This window comes from Marmota monax, unplaced genomic scaffold (genome assembly GCF_021218885.2).
Source record: "Marmota monax isolate L192 unplaced genomic scaffold, Marmota_monax_Labrador192_F-V1.1 WCK01_AAM20220418_F8-fsc00019, whole genome shotgun sequence".
NCBI classification, from domain to species: domain Eukaryota; kingdom Metazoa; phylum Chordata; class Mammalia; order Rodentia; family Sciuridae; genus Marmota; species Marmota monax.
The window spans coordinates 10,242,458-10,263,284 of NW_026695242.1; the positions used below are offsets into that span (position 1 = coordinate 10,242,458).

General features: G+C 39.0%; 1 protein-coding gene across 1 annotated transcript in view; it reads right to left on the reverse strand.

Annotated features, from left to right (window-relative positions):
• Mypn (myopalladin) overlaps positions 1-10,841 on the reverse strand; it is a 121,840-nt gene extending 110,999 nt beyond the window's left edge. The window contains exon 1 of the mRNA XM_058577974.1: positions 10,731-10,841. The gene's annotated coding sequence lies outside the window, so the exon portion shown is untranslated. The remainder of the gene's footprint in view (positions 1-10,730) is intronic.
• Between the last annotated feature and the right edge of the window lie 9,986 nt (positions 10,842-20,827).

Here is a 20,827-nt window from a genome sequence, read left to right on the forward strand (position 1 = left end):
TATCAAGAATTACCATCACAAATACTATCAAGAATTAAATCAAGGGGCTGGAGATGTAGCTCAGTGGTAGAGTGCTTGCCTAGCATGTGCAAAGCCCTGGTTTTGATCCCCAGCAAAACACACACACACACACTCACACACACACACATCACACAAATCATCATCATCATCATCATCATCATCATAATCATCAAGCTGGTTGAGATGACACAAGCCTGTATAATCCTACTACTCAGGAGGCTGAGACAAGATGATTGCAAACTTAAGGCTAGTTTGAGCAACTTAGTGAGATGCTATCTCAAAAATAAAATAAGAAGGGTTCAGGATGTAGCTCCATGGTAATGAGCTTGCTCAGCATGTACTAGGCCCTAGATTCAATCCCTGGTACTAGGCGGCGGGCGGGGTGTGTGGAAACTATTGCTAGGCGTGGTGGAACGTGCCTATAATCCCAGTGGCTCTAGAGGCTGAGGCAGGAGGATCTCAAGTTCAAAGCCAGTTTCAGCAATTTAGTCAGACTCTGTCTGCGAATAAAAAATAAAAAGGGCTAGGGATGTGGTTCAGTGGTTGAGAGCCTCTGGGTTCCATCCCTGGTATTAAAAAAAAAAGTATTAAGTCAAATGAGGACAGATCCTAAAAAGATTGGATATTCACTGCACACCAGTGAAGAACTAACTGTGTATAGTTAGTTCTTTGGCTCAATGGATATTTAGAATTCCTGAGATAATTGGAAAGGTGGATCCTTGTTTCAGAAAAGGCTTGGTGCTTTTTACCTAGGCCCCCCCCCCCCCCCCCGTGGTACTGGGCCTAGGCATGCTAGGCAAGCATCCTACTACCACTGAGTTCCATTCCCAGTTGGTGCTGGTTACCATGCACACATTGCTGAAGAGTTCTTCCAAAGGGGTCCTATAAGAGTACTTTCACATCTTTGTATCCTCGTGAACTGGCTTTCTACTATTTTTCCTGACCACCTTTCCACAATCTTTGTTTTATCTCATGCACTTTCTCTCCACCCCCAAAAGATCATACTCATATTTTGCTTCTATTGCTGTTTCTCTTGAATCTTATACTTCATGACCCTAATTCCCATAGGTGATGGACAGGGCTCTGTTCATTTGCATGTCCTGGATTATGGGGTCCCAGATCAAGCCAGAACTGAGCTTTGTTTGCCTAGAAATAAAGAGTATACTTATCACACACATAATATTCTATACTTTCAATTAAGATTTCAACCATTTGTAACCAGGCACTGTGGTGCATGCCTGTAATCCCAGGGACTTGGGAGGGTGAAGCAGGAGGATCACAAGTTTGAGACGAGCCTCAGCAACTTATTGAGGACCTAAGAAACTCATCGAGACCCTGTCTCAAAATAAAAAAATACAACAAGGGGTGGGGATGTGACTCAGTGGTGAAGCACCCCTAGATTCAACCTCCAGTACCAAAACAAAACAAAAAATTATTTCAACCATTTGACTGATTTCAAATTGTACTTACTTCCTATAAAGCAGATAAACACAATGAATTACTTAGCTGTAGCTGACCCCAGCCCAGTTTCCACATCAAAACCAAGCCTTGTTGTTTGTATTTAATATGTAATTTAACTTACTTCAACAATCCAGGAAGTATAGATCATTATCTTCATTATCTCCATTTTATGGAGTATAAAACTGAAAAGATTATATGCTACTGTGGTTTTTGTGAACTCGTGATCTGAAAAAGTCTCAGGAAGTCTACCTTGAGATTGTCCAAGGTATACTGTGTCATTATCCTCTTTTTATGGAGGAGGAAACTAAAGATCAGAGAAGAAATTTGCACAAAGCCACTCAGGCTGTGATTCACAGCCAAGGCCCATGTGAGACTAAAGTCCAAGCTGTTCTCTCCTACACCACGCCACCTTTCAGATGCATCCATGCTCATTAGTATTCAATTTAGAGTCAATTTTTTTTTTGTGTGTGGAGGGGTGGACCCCTCAGAAGAGGTAGAGTAACAGGAAAGAGAGACATCTTGTTATACTGGGATTATGTTGATTTGGTAACTCTCTCCAAAGTGCTTCTAAGTCCTTGGAAATTCAGATGATTTACTACCTCTGACTGGTCAAAGAAATTAAAGAACCAAAGTAACAATAAATAACAGGTAATCCTTGCCATGTATCTCTATCTGCAAATTATTACGCATAGTAAACTCAGGCATGAGAGACCATATGGTTAATATATTTTCAGTAGACATCTGGTTAGCATGTCATTTTAAAAGTTATTTATGGGGCTGGAGTTGCAGCTCAGTGGTAGAGAGCTTGCCTAGCATGTGTGAGGCACTGGTTCAATTCTCAGCACCATGTATAAATAAATAAATAAATACAAATGAATAAAGGACCATTGACAACTAAAAAAATTTTTAAAAAGTTATTTACAATCATTTGTTGATTATTATAGTCCAATAAAAGCAACAACAAGCTGAGCATAGTAGCTAATGCCTATGGTTCCAGCAAAGTTCAGGAGCTCGAGGCCGGCTTAGGTAGGCAACATAGAAAGGCTGCATCTTAATAAAACACAACAACAATAACAAAGCAACATTAGGTCCTTGAGTTTGATCTTTTAAATGATTATTTTGTATGTAGGAAAAGTTAAGCACTAGAAGAGTGCTGGCCTTGAACTTGAGATCCTTTTGCCTGAGGCTCTTGAGTGGCTGGGATTATAGGTGTGTGCCACCATACCCAGCATTACTCGCTTCTTAATTTTGCATGAATGGTAGGTAGAAAGAATCTTATTACTATATTAACAGATATGACTGGACTGCCTATTTGCTGATTGTTCATTATGTTTGTGTTGGGATGGAGGGTTGAATGGTTTTATTTTATTTTATTCTCTCTTCTCTATTAATTTAGAAAGCAAAGAGCAGAGGATGTTTCCAAACCCTGGTAATGTCTAACTCAAAATAACAAGAAGAAGCAGATAAGCTAAAAGACATAGTGAAATCAAGACCTTGAAGGTCCTAACATTCAGAATAATGCTCATAAATCAAATTTAAGTAATTTACATCATCTCTTTTGGAATCGAATAATAACAATTAGCTATATAGGAAGATGTTAAAATAAGAAATTACAAATGCTATAATTAGTCAGATAATAACTGTACTTGGAATTGGATTACAACTCTAATACTTTTTTTTTTTTGTACTAGGGTTTGAACTCAGGGTGCTTAACCACTGAGCCACATTTCCAACCCTTTTTCTTTATTTTTTAATTTTGAGACAGGGTTACCTTGAGTTGCTTAGGGCCTTGCTAAGTTGCTGAGACTGGCTTTGAATTTGCACTCCTCCTTCCTCTGTCTCCCGAGTTGCTGGGATTACAGGTGTGTGCCATTGTGCCCCGCTCCAACTCTGCCACTTATTATCTGAGAAACTTTAAGCAAGTTATTGAAACTCTATGTCTACACTTGCTCATCTCTAAAAAAGAGGAGCCAGAATTATGAGCCTGCAGTCCCAGCGCTGGGGAAGTTGAGACAGGGGAGTCACTTGAGCTCAGAAGTTCTCTACCAGCCTGGGCAATGTAGCGAGACCCCAACACCCCATCAAAAAATAAATAAATACATAAATAAAAAAGGAGACTAGTAGCTATCTCTTAGGAATGCTGTAAGAATTAAGTGAGTTAATGTGCTCAGAACAATGTCCGGCTTCTGGCAAGTAGTCAATAAATACTAACCACCATTATTTCCATCATTATTCTTCTAAAAATGTTTTTTAAAATAAACATCATTTGTACACAGTTGCGCTGAGCTGTAAACTTAAGGAAAGGCCAAAGGCTGAATGGGCCTCCTAGACTGATGACTCAGTCCCAACAGCAGTTCAGGTTTCCTGACTGATTCAGTCCTTGGCTTCTTTCCTGAGACTGACAACAAGAATGTCAATTAGTGCCAAGAGTGATGAATTTTCGTAACATGGGGTGCTGTCCATTAGAGATGTGAAATAGATCACTTACATCTTGTATAGAACACTGAGAGTAATCTACCAAGTTCAGATTCAACCCAATGACATATAGGTAAAATGCTTCTTGTTACCATACTCCTGAACCATCTGCTTCTGAATTCTAAATTCTCAACTCACTCACTGCCAATGGGCTAAACATAGCTAAAGGATTTAAATTATAATTTGATCTGACAACCCAGGTATCAAACAAGACTTCTTCAGCCAAATAAGTAGAGTGGTGACAAATATCAGAACAGTATATCTACTCTACAGTATGTGCTTTATGACAAGAAAATAATAATTGAGGGTATTGGTGAATATCTATCTTATTTCTCATCTAATCTAAAAAAATGATGTCAACATAAATATGGTATTTAACACAGACCAACAAAGCTATTGTTAAGGTTAAGTGATTCAGAGGAGAGAAATCTGGGAAAGTAGGAAATATCTTAGTCTTTCTGTGATCCTGAATTGTCTAATAGATTAATGTTGAATGCATACTAACATCCCATGTGGAATAAGACAAGGCAAATTTAGACTTACTAAGTAAACACTCCTAATGATAATGATGGTGAACTGGGGCAGATATCAAATACAAAGAACAATGATGACACATTATTTACATGATGAAGTGTTAACATTGTGTTTGAAAAAATGTTTTATTGGTTTGTTTTTATTAGCTATTTCTCATCAGAATCCTGTCAACAGATCTGCTTTAATACTCATGTTTTACCTATGAGGAAACTGACATATGAAAATGACAATTAGTTACGTGGACATTCAATACCAGAAAAAATTTTAGGAGTTTTTATTTGTATAACTGGGCTTAGTGGCTCACACCTGTAATCCTAGGGACTCAGGAGCCTGAGGTGGGAGGATTTCGAATTAAGGCCAGCTTCAGCAATTTAGCAAGATACTCAGCAACTTAGTGAGACCATGTTTCAAAATAAAAAGTGCTGGAGATGGAGTTCAGGAGGAGAGTGTCCCTGAGCTCCATCCCCAGAAACACCAGAAATACGATAACAAAAACAAAAACACCAGAGGTATTATTGTGTAGACCGTAGTTTATCTTTTAAGTTGTGGTAAATGTGATTTGTGTCCACATACCTAGAATGCTATGATTTAGGAATTATTAGAAGTATTAGTTGATTTTTGTTGTTGTTAGTGTTGCTAGAGACTGGACCTAGGGACACTTTACCACTGAACTGCAGTCCCAGCCCTTTTTATTTTTTATTTTGAGTGAGGGTCTTGCCAGGTTGCTCAGGCTGATCTTGAACTTGTGATCCTCCTGCCTCAGCCTACTGAGTCACAGGGATTATAGGTGTGTGCCACCAGGTCGAGATCAATTGATTTGTATACATTATCACTTATCCATCTCAAACTCAATTTATACCAAAAGATGAGGTATCTTAGCATCATAACTCCATTTTGATTCAATTTTGCAAGCAAAGATACTGATCAAAAATCTATTTTAGGAGGCAGGGATGCATAGTGGTAGTATGCTTTTGTAGCATGTGTGAGGCCCTATGATCCCAAGTAACACACACACACACACACACACACACACATACAATCTCTTTTAAATTTTATTTTTTGATAACACATTTTTTTTTTCCATTTTGACTTGTGGTAAGATAAAATTTACCATTTTAACCATTCTTCAGTGTATAGTTTGGCATTAAGTATGTTCATACTGCTGTGCTACCAATCATCTCCAGAACTGTTTTCATCTTGCAAAACTGAAACTCTATACCCATAGAACAGAAATTCCCCAAACCTCTCATCCCCCTAACCCTGGCTTCCATCATTCCTCTTTCTGTCCCAATGAATCTAACTACTCTTAACTCCATATAACCTATTCTCAATAAACATTAAATAATATTTTATTTAATTTCTTCAATTATTCACTTCTGTTCTGTCTCTAAAGTGTTGGTAAGGCACTGTCTTCAGGGTTCACAAAAGACTAGTCCTGGGTGCTCTGAGTTGTCAAGTTGTGAAATGGCAGGTACTTCAAATGGGTGTAAGGGGAACTTTGGGTGTGTGGTTTAGGATTGGCTCTCCCATCTTGCCAGTGCTCGGATGCTTCTGCAAACTATGATGAGAAAGAGTTATTCATATGCACTGACTTTCACATCTTCCATCTTTCAGTTACAAATACCCAGTTTCTGTTTTCTTTGAATGTGTTTAAATGTAAGACCTAGTAAGATTATTTCAGAGAAGCATAATTTACATGTCACGAGGAAAATTTTGTGATAAAATACTGTTAGCCAGGGGCTGGGAATATAGCTCAGTGATAGAACATTGTACCAGGCCCTCAGTTTGATCCCCAGGGGGGAAAAATTACTGCTAGCTACATTTTTAGAACATGGTTTTGTCAATTTCTAATTTCTCTAATACTTGAGAAAAATACAATGAACCTCAGCAAGGCCAAAAGCACTGGTTTTTAATCTTTTCAAGGATGAGGACTCCTTTTCCAACATTAAAAAATATGTGGCTCTCTCAAGTGATGATAATTGTTATTTTTTTAAAAATCCACCAATTTGTAAAATACCCAATGACAAAAAGAAACCATAAATTTCATACTGATTACTTCAAACATATTTGTATTTCATTGATTGTAACACTATCAAACAATATTATTTATTCTGTTTTCAGATAATCCTTAACGTACACATGGATTTTTGGATCCATTATAATTACTTCATGGTTCTCCAGGGTTCTTCCTCACAAGTTAGAAATCACCAATCAAAGGGAAAAAGCAGGTTTCAGCCCCAACTGTCTTCTCACTAGCTGTGCAATCTTGGGCAAATCATTCTATATACTTTAGTTACCACATCTTTTCAGGGACTGCAAAATGAGGGAAATCTTTGTTTTGCTAACATCAGGAAACAACAATGAGTGCAAAATTGAGATAATATATAACATTTAAAATCTAAATGTGATATACAAAATACAATGAGATATATAATTGAATTGGATATTGTAGAAAACACAGAGAAGCATCATAGATCCCTCCTACACTCTGAAAATTAAAGTAGAAAATCAAAATACAATGAATAATACATGTAAATTTAGGTACTTTAAGAAAACAGCACATGTGTGCAAACCTATAATCCCAGTGGCTAGGAGACTGAGGCAGTATGATCACAAGTTCAAAGCCAGCCTCAGCAATTTAGCTCAGCAAATTAGTTACGGTTTATGTGAAAGCCATTTAAAATTAGAATTCTGGCTGATGCAATATTCTCTTGGGAATTTGGTTAATGTAAGTGCTTAAAATAACTGGATCACTTTTTAAGAATGTTTGGAGAAAAAAAAAACTTACATTTCTAAGTTTGGAAAGCTAAAAACCAGCAAGTGGAACTGGGTAATTTCATCAAGTAATTACAAGCTATAAATTCTTATGACAGGTAACCAAATGGACTTCTCTAAGAAGTAATCTTATAATTCAATGTATAACATTTAGCATGAAATAAACACAAGGCAGGTGTTTCTTGGAGAGCTTGCCTTAAAATATTTCCACAGTATAAACAATGGGTATGACATTTGACCTATGATCTGGTGTTATTCTATTCCTCTCCCCTCCTCTCCTCTCTCTCTTTTTCTCTCTTGGTACTGGGGATTAAATCCAAGGTGCTTTTTACTACCCTTTTTACTTTTTACTTGGAGATGATAGGGTCTCACTGAGTTGCTTAGAACTTTGCTAAATTGCTGAGGCTGGTTTTGAATTTGCAATCCTCCTGCCTCAATTCAGTCTCCTGAGTCATTGGGATTACAGGCATATGCCACCATGCCTGTCTCAGTGTTACTATTTCTAATCTGGAGATGTAGATAAATTGAGGACCAGAGAAAGTAAATAAGTTATTTAAGACCGTAATTGTTATCAATTCAAACTTGAAATTATAATTATGTGCCACCTGGCCTAGTATACGAAACTATTTTCTATGGCCTTTATGAAATAATATCATGGTTATATAATGTGCATATCCATGACTGTATCTCCCCTTCCTGTTTTTATAAGCACTTACTTACTGAGCAATCAAAGGATTCTACTAGGTTAAGATTTTCTTTAAATCTGCTCTATAAGTTTTATAATATGAATAATGCTTAGGAAGGACAGAAATATGGCCATTTACTAAGAATCTAATACCTGTCTACTGTCTAGATACACTATATCTTACTTCATTTATTATTTACTAAAATGTCAGAATGTATACCATATATTTTCTTTATAAATGCATATATTTCATTCCATCAAGTTGTATCAAAGATTATCATCAAATAAAAGTCATCATTATTGCAAATAACTTATTAATCATTTAATCACATATAACATTGACTTTACACTAAAACTAAATAATGTTAGAGTAATGGTTGTTAAGTGTTCACAAAAAATGAAGACTGGAGGCAATGATGGTTCCCCTTTAGGATGAATCAACAGGTGATACTACAATAGAAGAGGTTTCTCTTTTCTCTTGCCAACACTTATTATTTTATTATTTTTTAACTTTTAAAATATTTATTTTTAGTTGTAGTTGGACATAATACCTTTATTTTATTTATTTATTTTTAGGTGTGGTGAGAATCGAACCTAGGGCCTCACACATGCTAGGCGAGTATTCTACTGCTGAGCCACAACCTCAGCCCCACTTGTTACTTTAAAAAGAAAAAGAACCACAAAAGATTACTGTATAATTCCATTTGTATGAAATGCCTAGGATAGGCAAATCTACAGAAGCAGAAAGTAAATTAGTGGTCGCCCAGGGCTGTGGGTGGGAAGATATGGGAGGAAATGAGTGACAGCTATTGGACACAGATTTGGGGAGAGTAGGGGGTGATGAAATGTTCTAAAATTGATTGTGGCAATTTTTTGCACAACTCTGATATTATTCTAAAATCCACCAGGGTGTATATTCTAAATAGGTGAGTTGTATGGAAGGTGAATTATATCTCAATAAAGTTATTATTTTTAATTCTAAATTTCTGCCATTCAATTTCATAATCTCTCACCTGCATCCCACGCAGGCGATGGAATTGGGATTCCTCTGTGTGAGACAGGCTAGCTGAGGAATAAAAGCTAATGAAGGGAAAATCACAGTACATGGGAAGTAATTTGTTAAAGCAGGGTTAGGACGGCTGGTTGATCTTAGGGATGGAGCTTCCACCCTGGAAAGAAAGCGAGCTGGGTCCTGCACTTGCTTTATTTATATGGTGGGAACATCAAAGCTTTTCGATGGAATGTTCCTTGCCAAATAAGGTAGAGGGTGGGCTGTCTAGTTCCCAGTGGGTTACTCCGGAGCTCCTAGAGCTGTCTCATTAGTAGAGTGGGTCAGAGATCTTATGCCCTGGGCAGTCTGATACACACGGGAAAGCTGAGATCATTCCCAAGGGGAGACCTAAGTCCCCCATGGCTCAGTACCCTCAAGTAGCTTTACAGGAGGCTTCCTACAATAATCCCTTCAGATTAACCCAGTGAGTATCAAGAAACCCATTTTTGGGGAGGGGGTACAAGGAATTGAACTCAAGGGCACTTAACCACTGAGTCACATCCCCAGCCCTTTTTATTTCTTATTTTGAGACAGGGTCTCACTAAATTGCTAAGCCTGGCTAAATTGCTGAGGCTGACTTTCAACTTGAGTTCCTACTGTCTCAGCCTCCAGAGCTCCTGGGATTATAGGTAGGCACCACCATACCTGGCCCCCCCCCCCTTTTTTTTCTTTTTAAATTGGTACATCTCAAATATAAAGAATGGTGGGTTTCATTGTGGCAATGTTCACATTTACATAAAAACAATTTGATCAACTTTACTCCCCGATACCCTCTTTCCTCCTGAGAAACCCTCTTGATACCCAAAAAGGGTTTTAACATTAACAAGTTTTAACTTCAAAAACCAAAAGGTAAACTGGGCATGGTTATGCACCCATGTAGTCCCCAGTGATTTGGAAAGTTGAGGAAGGAGAATAGCAAGTTTGAAGCCAGCAACTCTAAAATTAAACAAAATTAAATAAAAAGATCTGGGGATATTGTTCAGTGGTAAAGCACCCCTGGGTTCAATCCCCAGTACCAAAAAAAAAAAAAAAAGGCAATAAAAAATGAATTCCAGCTCAGGAGACAGAAACTTATAGAAGTAATGGAGAGGGACTGTGGCTATAGCTCAGAGGTAGATCACTTGCCTAGCATGTACAAGCATGTCCTGGGTTCAATCCCCAGCAGCAGAAAAACAACAACAAAAAAACCAATAGAGAATGATGGAAGAATACCCTGATGGGATGGTTCATATAAAATCAACCATTACTAACTTTATCAAATAATATTAGAAAATTCTAATGCTTCACAGGAGTTTATCATCTGTTCCCAATTAATTCAACTGCTTTGTACTTCATCCATGAAAAAAACCCACTGTTGACCATTGAGTCCTATTTGTTTCATCTCTAATCTTCCTTTCTGGCTCTGCAGTATCTCATCCTTTTCCCCTAATCATTTGCTGGTGCCCCTTATTCCTCTTTTCTATGTGATTTTACATATTTTCTGACATCCTCCATAATTATTCCAGCACTTGAAGCAGTACTTACACACCCCAGAGAACTCCAATTTAATGAGCTGTTTGAATGAATACCATGGGTAAGGATTCATATAATTCTTTTTTGCTCTCTTAACTGTTAGATTCCCAGAGGTATATCTTTACTGGGCAATATTCAATCTTTGAATTCTCTGGACATTCCTTTAAGAAATCTCTTGCTTTGCCTCTCAAGTTGAGCTCTGAGAGTGGGCCTTACCTGGCACAAACAGCAGTGGAGCTCCAAAGGCCAAGGAAGTTTCCACAGGGACTCCTGGCCCCTCACCTCATTTGTTGAGGGCAATGGGAAGGCTGCCGTGGCTGTCCCTTCCTGGGCTTGCCCATCCTTCTAATTTTAGGCTGCTTCCTCATGCTGCTGCCATGGGTATCAAAGCATGTGGCTCCCCTTGGAGGAGCTATTTTCTCCTATGAGCCTCACTTGTTTGTTTCCAACTTCTCTCTCTCTTCTCCTTTCCTCCCCACCTCTGTGGGGCTGAGCTATCTCTTTATTTCTCCCCTACTCCTTCCCATTAAACCCAGGAACTTGCACATGCTAGGCAAGTGCTCTTGCACTGAGCTACATCCCCAGCAACTTTTTACATTTTATTTTATTTATTTTTTGGTACTGGGGATTGAATACAGGGGCACTCAACTACTAAGCCACATCTCCAGACCTATTTTGTATTTTATTTAGAGACAGGGCCTCACTGAGTTGCTTAGCACCTCGCCGTTGCTGAGGCTGGCTTTGAACTCCTGATCCCCCGTCTCAGCCTCCCGAGCCTCTGGGATTACAGGTGTGCCACATTTTGAGAGTTTCGATAAATTGTTGAGGCTGACCTGAAACTTGCGATCATCCTGCCTCAGCCTTCCAAGTAGCTGGGATTACAGGCCTATGCCACTCATGTCTGACTGTGTAGAATTATTTCATACTTAAAAATTAAAAAAGAAAATCTTTCATGGCCTGGGAATGTGGCTCAGTGGTAGAATGCCTGCTTAGCCTGTGCAAGAGCCTGGGTCCCATCCCCAGCTCCAAACAAAAACAAAACAACAACAGACAAAATAAAACAAAAACAAACAAACAAAAAACCCTTTCAGAATTATACTCAGTCTGATCTGAATTTACCTTCAAATCCAAGAGATCAAGGGAAAATTTTTACATTCGATTTTTTTTTTTTTTGGTACCAGGGATTGAACTCAGGGGTGCTTAACCACTGAGCTACATCCTCAGCCCTTTTTTATTTTTTATTTTGAGACAGAGTCTCACTAAGTTGCTTAGGGCCTTGCTAAATTGCTGAGACTGACTTTGTACTTGTGATCCTCTTGCCTCAGCCTCCCAAACCACTGGGATTATAGGCATGCACCACCGTGTCCTGCTTTACATTACATTTTATTTGTACCTGCTGAAAGCTAGAGTTCCAGATCATGTTTATCTAACAAATTTACTGGATTCCTATTCTGGATAATATGTTGTCCTAGGTCACAGAGATGCAATGATGAGCAAGGTAGACATGTATTTCACTGATGAAACCTTTTTTTAAAAAATGTTTCAGTTATAGATGGACACAATACCTTTATTTTGATTTTTATTGATTTTTTTTAATGTGGTGCCAAAGATCGAACCCAGTGCCCCACACATGCTAGGCAAGTGCTCTACTGCTGAGCTACAACCCTAGCCTCTCACTGATGAAATCTTGATAACAGATTTAACAATTTCTACTATGCTCTGTGTCCTCTATTAAAATCTCGAGATAGGGGCTCAGGTTGTAGCTCAATGGTAAAGCACTTGCCTAGCATATGTGAGACATTGGGTTTTATCCTCAGTACAACATAAAATAATTAAATAAACTGGGTGCAGTGGTACACACCTGTAATCCCAGCAGCAAGGGAGGCTGAGATAGGAGGATCTCAAGTTCATAGCTAGCTTCAGCAAAAGCAAGGTGCTAAGAAAGTTAGTGAGATCCTAAATAAAATACAAAATAGGGCTGGGGATGTGGCTCAGTGGTTGAGTGCCCCTGAGTTCAATCCCTGGTACCCAAAATAAACAAACAAATAAATTAAAGATACTGTGTCCATCTACAACTAAAAATAAAATTTAAAAGATTTGGCATATAGTTAGACTTGGTTGTGCATGCCTGTAATCCCAGCTTGGGAGACTGAGTCAGAAGGACTGAAAGTTTGAGGCCAGCCTCAGCAATTTAGCAAAAACCTATCTTAAGATAAAAAATAAATAGGTTGGGGATGTAGTCAGGTGGTAAAGCACCCCTGGGTTCAATACCTAGTACTAGAAGAAGAAAGAAAAGAAAAAGAAGAAAGAAAACGATTTTGAAATATTAAAATCATGAGTAGAGCCTCTTTCCTCAGAGAGGTCACAGATATTTCAATACATAGAGTGTGATTCAAAGAAACAGGTCTTATAAATTCCTGTTGAAATTTAGCGTTGTGAAAATGAACAGATTCATTTATTCAGTTAATCAGTCAAAATAGACTTGAGGTGTTCTTTGAAAATGTTATCCTGCTAGACACTGGAGGTAATAAACAAAAATACATATGCTATAGATCCCTCCCTTAGAAAGACTACAATATAAACAAGAAACAATTGTTCAATTCACAAAAAATTAATGGATGTTTAGTAAATATGTCAATTGTGTGTGTGTGTGTGTGTGTGTGCGACACTAGGAATTGAAACCAGAGGAACTCTATCATTGAGCTTAATTCCAGCCCTTTTTATTTTGGGACAAGGTCTTGCTAGTTTGCTGAGGATGTTGTTAAACTGCCTAGGTTGGTCTTGAATTTGCAATCCTCCTGCCTCAGCCTCCCAATTTGCTGGGATTACAGATGTGTGCCACTGTGCCCAGCATGTTCACAGTCTTCCCCCTAAGGTCTTCTTAATTATCTTTTTCCCTAGAAATATGTTTGTTTGTTTATTTATTTATTTATTTTGGTACCAGGAATTGAACTCAGGGGTACTCTGCCGCAGTCTGGCTGGGCACAATTCAGAAGCCACTTGTCAAAAGAAATGAACTTTATTTTTAGAACCACACATGCCAAACAAAACAGCTCCTCAGGAAAAACCTTCAGAGCCCAACTGCCACCACCGGCTTCCCACAAGCCTCTCAACCTCCCCCACTCCTCCTGCTCTTGAGGCCGATTGGCTGGGTCGTGTGGGCGGAGCCAAAAAAGTCCCCCAATGAGCAGCTCCGTGGTCTGAAAGGGCAGGGAAACAGCCCAATGAGCATCACCGCAGAGGAGCCAATCAGCTAGATGTTGCTGGGGCCGCTGTGAGCCAATCATCAGCCGGCAGCTGGAAGTTTGCTGGCAGCTGGAAGTTTGCTGGGGCCCCTTCGGCTGTGGCTCTCAACATCTCCCCCTCTCTGTTTAAACAACAAGCATGTGGCTTAGGGACCGTGCCTGCCTTAGGTTGTCCAATAGTACATATGGTCCTTAGGTTGGTACCATTGCAATTGGATCTTACCCGTCACTGACTACTGGTCCAGTATACAGCCACACCTGTGGAGAGGTCTTTGTACCAGCAGGGGGGTGAGGTTCTTTGCCTCACCTCTGTTGGCCCCCAAATTTTAGCTGGACGATCATGACAAGCAGAAGGGAGGAAGATACACCAAGCCAATTGACGGCTCCTTTTGGAAAAATTGTACCACCAATGACATCATCAGCAAAAATACCCCAACACTACCACAAGTCGCTGCACCAACAGATAGTTCACAATGCATACAGGTGAGCTCACAATGTGTCCAGGCAAGTTCTGCAAGCAGTTCAGTGATGGCTATTGTAGAAGCTGTAGATTGGTTTTATCTTTGACTTCACCAGCACTGGGATGAAGATAGGAATTCTGGCAATAATGGCTAAAGAAAAAATTATGTAACATTACAGAAGGCACTAAAAGAAAACAATTTTCTTAACAATTTACATTGTCTTTAAGAGAATTATTAAATATAATGAAAAGGAAAGGTGAAAGTAAACAAACAGATCTGTTAACCTTCTTTTTTGTTTACATATTAAAACAATCCTCAACAGTTGTTTACCCAATTTAAATTAAACCATATAAATCACGTGAAAAAAAAATATTTGGATCCATTTTATCATGAGCGCTCATCATATATGATATATGGACATACATACATTCAAACATATAACACAAAACACAGTGTGCACACATAATATAATACATACAACACATAACATTATAGTAAAAGCCTTATAACTTTTACAGGTGAAATCTCCATTGCAATGTTTAAAAACTCTATAGTCAAAAAATAGAACTGATCAGCAAAACATTAACCTAGGTCTGTATGAGCTCAAAAAACAAAATAGAACTTCATGATATGGCAAAGGGCAATAATAAAATAGATATTGAAAAAAGCATCCTGGTTCTGTTGCAGATGTAAGAATAGCCAAACTGGAGTTTTGGATATCAGTTGTTATGGATTTGAGCCAAATCATCTTCTTTTTGGTCTGTAGAAATCGCTTTAGTTAATCTTTCTGGAATCCAAATCGGCTGCTGTTCTCCCGGTGGAAACACATAAACAGACCCCCGACTCCAGACAATCACTGGGTCAGGACCTTGGTTAATCTCTCTGGAATCCAAATCGGCTGCTGTTCTCCCTGTGGAAACACACAAACAGACCCTCGACTCCAGACAATTACTGGGTCAGGACCTTTCCATTGTCCTGTTAGAATATCCTTCCAAAGTACCTTGGGCTTATGCACATTTTTTGGACACATATGCCTTTCCGCAGCACTCAGTCCTGATGAATCCAAATTTAAAAAGTTTAGAGTAAAAAGGATTATTTTAAGTTTATCTTTGGGGAATATATACCCCTTCCCAATTCCTTCTTTTTGCTTTAATAAGTACATTTTAATAGTTTGATGAGCTCTTTCAACTATGCCTTGTCCCTGTGGATTGTATGGGATTCCTGTTATATGAGTAATGCCAAATGTTGAGCAAAATTGTTTAAAAGAGGTAGAATAATAACCAGGGGCATTATCTGTTTTTAACTGTTTTGGAACACCCACAGTGGCAAAATTTTGTAAGCAATGAGCTATAACATCTTTAGTTTTTTCTCCGGCATGAAGGGAGCCCATCAAAAATCCAGAAGAAGTATCAACTGTAACATGCAAATATTTTAATTTTCCAAATTCTGGCAAGTGTGTGACGTCCATCTGCCAAATATGGTTAGGTATCAATCCTCTAGGATTGACTCCAAGATTAACTTGTGATAAAAAGGTCACACAATTTTGACATTGTTTTATTATTTGTCTAGTTTGTTCCTTAGTTATTTTAAAGCGCTTTTGTAAAGTATTAGCATTGACATGGAACTTTTTATGAAAATTTATAGCTTCTTCTAGTGTAGAGAAAATATGTATGTCATGTGTAGTTTCATCTGCTAAATCATTGCCCAAACTAAGGGCTCCAGGCAATCCTGTGTGTGCCCTGATATGTCCTATAAAGAATGGATCTTTTCTGTCCCAGATTAGACTTTGTATAGTGGAAAGCAAAGAGAAAACAGTAGAAGAAGGGGAAATCCTACCAGCATCTTCAAGAGATACTATAGCATTAACTACATACTGACTATCAGAAAATAAATTAAATACAGAATCTTTAAACATCACAAAAGCTTGTAAAACTGCATTAAGCTCTACCTTTTGAGCTGATTGTTTGGGTACTAAAAATGTAAAAGTTTTATCAGGGGTAACTACTGCTGCTGTACCATTATATATTTGGAGCATTCATGATAGGTGTTTTTCTTGTCATTTTTGGAAAAATTACAGGATGCAATGACCAAAAAGACAATAAAGGATTAGATGGTAAGTGGTTATCAAATGAAACATTAGATTTGCACATGATTATTGCCCAAGTATTTAACTCATTAGCTAACTCATCTATTTGATTCATAGTATATGGAGTAATAATTTTATTGGGAGAAATTCCAAACACTCCCTTTGCTGCTTTTATTCCTTTGAGCATTAATTGTCCTACAGCCTCAGGATACCTAGTAAGAATAGTGTTAGGAGAATAAGATAAATGTATCCATAATAATGGACCTTCTTGCCAAAATACTCCTGTAGGAATATTTTTTGTTGGTAGTACAATAAATAATAAAGGCAAACTTATATCAATTCTATCCAAATGCATATTTTCCATATATGTTTCAATGATTTTTAATGCCTTTCTTGCTTCAGGCGTTAACATTCGGGGTGAATTTGGATCTGATGGACCTTTTAGGATATCAAATAAAGGTCCCAACTCTCCTGTTGGTATACCTAAATAAGGCCTTATCCAATTTATGTCTCCTAATAACTTTTGAAAGTCATTAAGTGATTTGAGTTGATCTACTCGTATTTGAATTTTTGGTGGACGGACCATGGTTGAGGATAATAGAACTCCTAAATAATTAATTGGAAAATTTAATTGTACTTTATCTATTGCTATCTCTAGATTATAATTTTTTAATAAGTTTGTAAGTGTGGCATAACATTCTAGCAATGTGTTTTTATCTTTGTGTGCTAATAATACATCATCCATATAGTGAAATATTTGTAGTTCAGGATTTTGATTTCTAAGTGGCTGGATTACTTTGTTAACATAAATTTGACACATAGTTGGGCTGTTAGCCATCCCTTGAGGGAGTACTTTCCATTCATATCTCTGATCAGGACCTTCATGATTCAGTGCAGGGATAGTAAATGCAAAACGTGGACTATCCTCAGGATGAATTGGAATTGAAAAAAAACAATCTTTAATATCTATAACTAAAACATACCAGGTTTTTGGCAAAGCAGACAACTGAGGAATCCCTGATTGAGCAGGTCCCATAATAACCATCTCATTATTAATGGCTCTTAAATCTTGCAATAATCTCCATTTACCAGATTTCTTTTTGATGACAAAAATGGGAGTATTATGGGGAGATACAGAAGGTTGTATATGTCCTTCTGCTAATTGTTGTTTGACAAGGTCATGGGCTGCTTGTATCTTTTCTTTAGTCAGGGGCCACTGAGGAACCCATACTGGTCTTTCTGATTTCCAAGTAATTTTTATTGTCTCAGTGGCCCTTTCTGAAAATCCAACCCATGTCTGTCTGTTCCTTGATCTATTTGTGTTGGTGCTGCTATACCTTGTTCTTGTTTTTCTAATCTTTTTCCTTTCCTAAAACCTTGTCTAGTCATAATAGTGGGTGCATTTTGGTTGATGTTATTTGTTAATGTCAAACCTAATTGATCTAGGACATCTCGTCCCCATAAATTTACGGGAAGATGATCCAATACATATGGCTGTATAGTTCCTTCACATCCTTCAGGATCCTTCCAATCTAATACCATTGCACTTCTATGGGGATTAGTTGCCACTCCTAGGCCTCGAAGCGTTTGAGTGTCTTGTTGTAATGGCCAATGTTTTGGCCATTCTTGACGAGAGATGATGCTAAGGTCTGCACCTGTATCCAGTAGCCTATTAAATTCATGTCCTTGAATATTTAGTTTTAGCATAGGGCAAGAATCTAAATTTAAAGAAAGGATAGCCCAATCTACACCTGTGGAGCCTAATCCCTTGGAACCTCTTTCTACAGTACGACTGGAAAATTTATCATGTAGGCTGGGTATTATTAGTAACTGTGCTATTCTATCTCCTGGTGAAATTACTGATATACCCTTTGGAGAACTGGCTATAATTTTTATTTCACCTTCATAATCGGGATCAATTACCCCAGGACTTATCATAAGTCCTTTTAGAGTAGAAGAGCTGCGTCCCAATAATAAGCCTACTGTTCCTTTGGGAAGAGGTCCTTTCACCCCTGTGGGAATGATTTGAACTCCCATCTCTGGAGTTAGTACTGCTCTGGTGGAGGCGCAGATGTCCAACCCTGCGCTCCCTCTGGTTTGTCTGATGAGGGATCTGATGGACAATGTGTCCTGGGCACTACCCTGATGGGGTTGCTGGGTTCCTCCAGTGCTCCGTATATTTGTGGTTTTGGGCCCCGGAGCATTGGGCCCCCCTGTCCATTTTTTGGCAATGGAGCCCGATGCCTTTCTCCACGATATCGTGGATAAACACCTGGTCCTTGTTCGTTTTTTGATAATGGAGTACCCTCTATGGTGGTTTGAGAACGGCATTCATTAGCCCAATGTCTCCCTCTACAGCATCGTGGGCAAATACCTGGTATTCTACTCCTTTGATACCTAGTTTTGTTAAACCCTCCTCCAATGGGGCAATTCCTTTTAAAATGTCCTGTTTGTTCACAATTGTAGCATGTTCTTGGCCTGGCATCTAAAGCCTGTTTTACTGCAGCTGCCACGACTTGCTCTTGTTCATTAATGTCTCTACATAATTTAATATATGTGTTTAAATCTTCATGTTTCCATGGTCTAATGATATCTCTGCACCAACGATTTGCTTGCTCATAAGCCAGGTGTTTTAGTAATGGCATTGCTTGTTCTGTATTCCCAAAAACTCTGGTAGCTGTTTGAATAAGCCTATCTACAAATTCAGCATAAGGTTCATTAGCTCCTTGTATTACCTTAGATAATTGACCTTGTAAACCTCCATGTCCTTGTAAAGTCTTCCATGCCTTAATTGCATCTACAGCAATTTGTGCATATACACCAGGATCATATGCAATTTGTTGCTGCTGATCCTCATAAGGTCCCTTTCCTAACAACATATCTAGATTTCTCTGAGGATAACCAGCTGCTGCATTTCGCCTAGCCGTCTCCTTGCAAAATTCCTCATTGGCAACCTTCTATAACAGGTATTGTCCTCCATTTAGCACAGCTTTACACATATTAGCCCAATCTGCTGGCGTCATGTTCAAGTTGTTAATGGATTCGACCATGCTTACAGTGAAGGGTGCTTGAGGACCATAGGTTGTTACAGCCTCTTTTAGCTGCTTCACTGTTTTGAAATTTAAAACTTGGTAAAATCGCTGCCCTCCTGCCTCAAATACAGGGCATGTTAATATTTGAGATCTTGTCTCAGGATCCCAACTATCAACTGCGGGGGTTGGGGACCTCCCAGCACATGGAGGTGGCCTTGTTAGTTGGACACTTACGTCCTCTGGTGATAGAAAGGTGTTAGTAGCAGTCTCCTGTTGTAACTTTCCCCCTGATGGCTTTTTCTGTTTTACACTTTCTTTCTCTGTCTGACTAACTTGAGAGGCCTTCTCTTTTACTTGAATCTTTTCCTCTGTCTGACTAACTTGAGAGACCTTCTCTTTTACTTGAATCATTATGTCTTCTCCTTCCTCTACCATTGTCTGAACTGAAGGCTTTGGACTAAGCAAACAAGATACGAACGTCCACAATGGCAATGTGCCAACTGGCAGAGTCCCTGGGCTTTTCTTTTCTATTCTTTTTAAATCTTCACCATGATGGTTCCATTGTGATATATTTAACAACTCCTCCTTAAAAAGCCATGGGCTACATTTTTGTATTGTATCAACGTATGCCCTGACTGTTCTTGATTTTACTGAGATGCCTCCTTCCTCTAACAATTTACTTAACACTCTTTCAGTTTGTTTTTTGCTAATTTCTGATCCCGTATTTCTACTATAATACAACCCAACAAGATGACGCCAAACAAAACCGAGACAGAATGAAATAAAAAGGGAACAACAAAAAGTCATTATAGCCTTTCTATCCTCCTGACATGTGCATCCGTCCTTTCTCCCTATCTGTTCCTCAGACGTAAATAGTTTTTCCTCAGATGTGAGTGGTTTTTCTTCCGTCTCACTCATCTCCAGGGACAGGCAACTTAAAACAAAAGTGAAGCAAAATAAAAGAGGAATCTTAAAATGGCTACCCATCCTCTCGCCCTGCCCTCAGGGGCGAGCAGTTTCACTTACCCTCAGTCGCTCCCCGTGCGAGCCACCAAATGCCGCAGTCTGGCTGGGCACAATCAGGAGCCACTTGTCAAAAGAAACTAACTTTATTTTTAGAACCACACACGCCAAACAAAACAGCCTCTCAGGAAAAACCCTCAGAGCCTCAACTGCCACCACCGGCTTTCCACAAGCCTCTCTCTCCCACACAAGCTTCTCTCCACCTCCCACAATCCTCCTGCTCTTGAGGCCGATTGGCTGGGTCACGTGGGCGGAGCCAAAAAAGTCCCCCAATGAGCAGCTCCGTGGTCTGAAAGGGCAGGGAAACAGCCCAATGAGCATCACCGCAGAGGAGCCAATCAGCTAGATGTTGCTGGGGCCGCTGTGAGCCAATCATCAGCCGGCAGCTGGAAGTTTGCTGGCAGCTGGAAGTTTGCTGGGGCCCCTTCGGCTGTGGCTCCTAACAACCGTAGAGGAGCCAATCAGC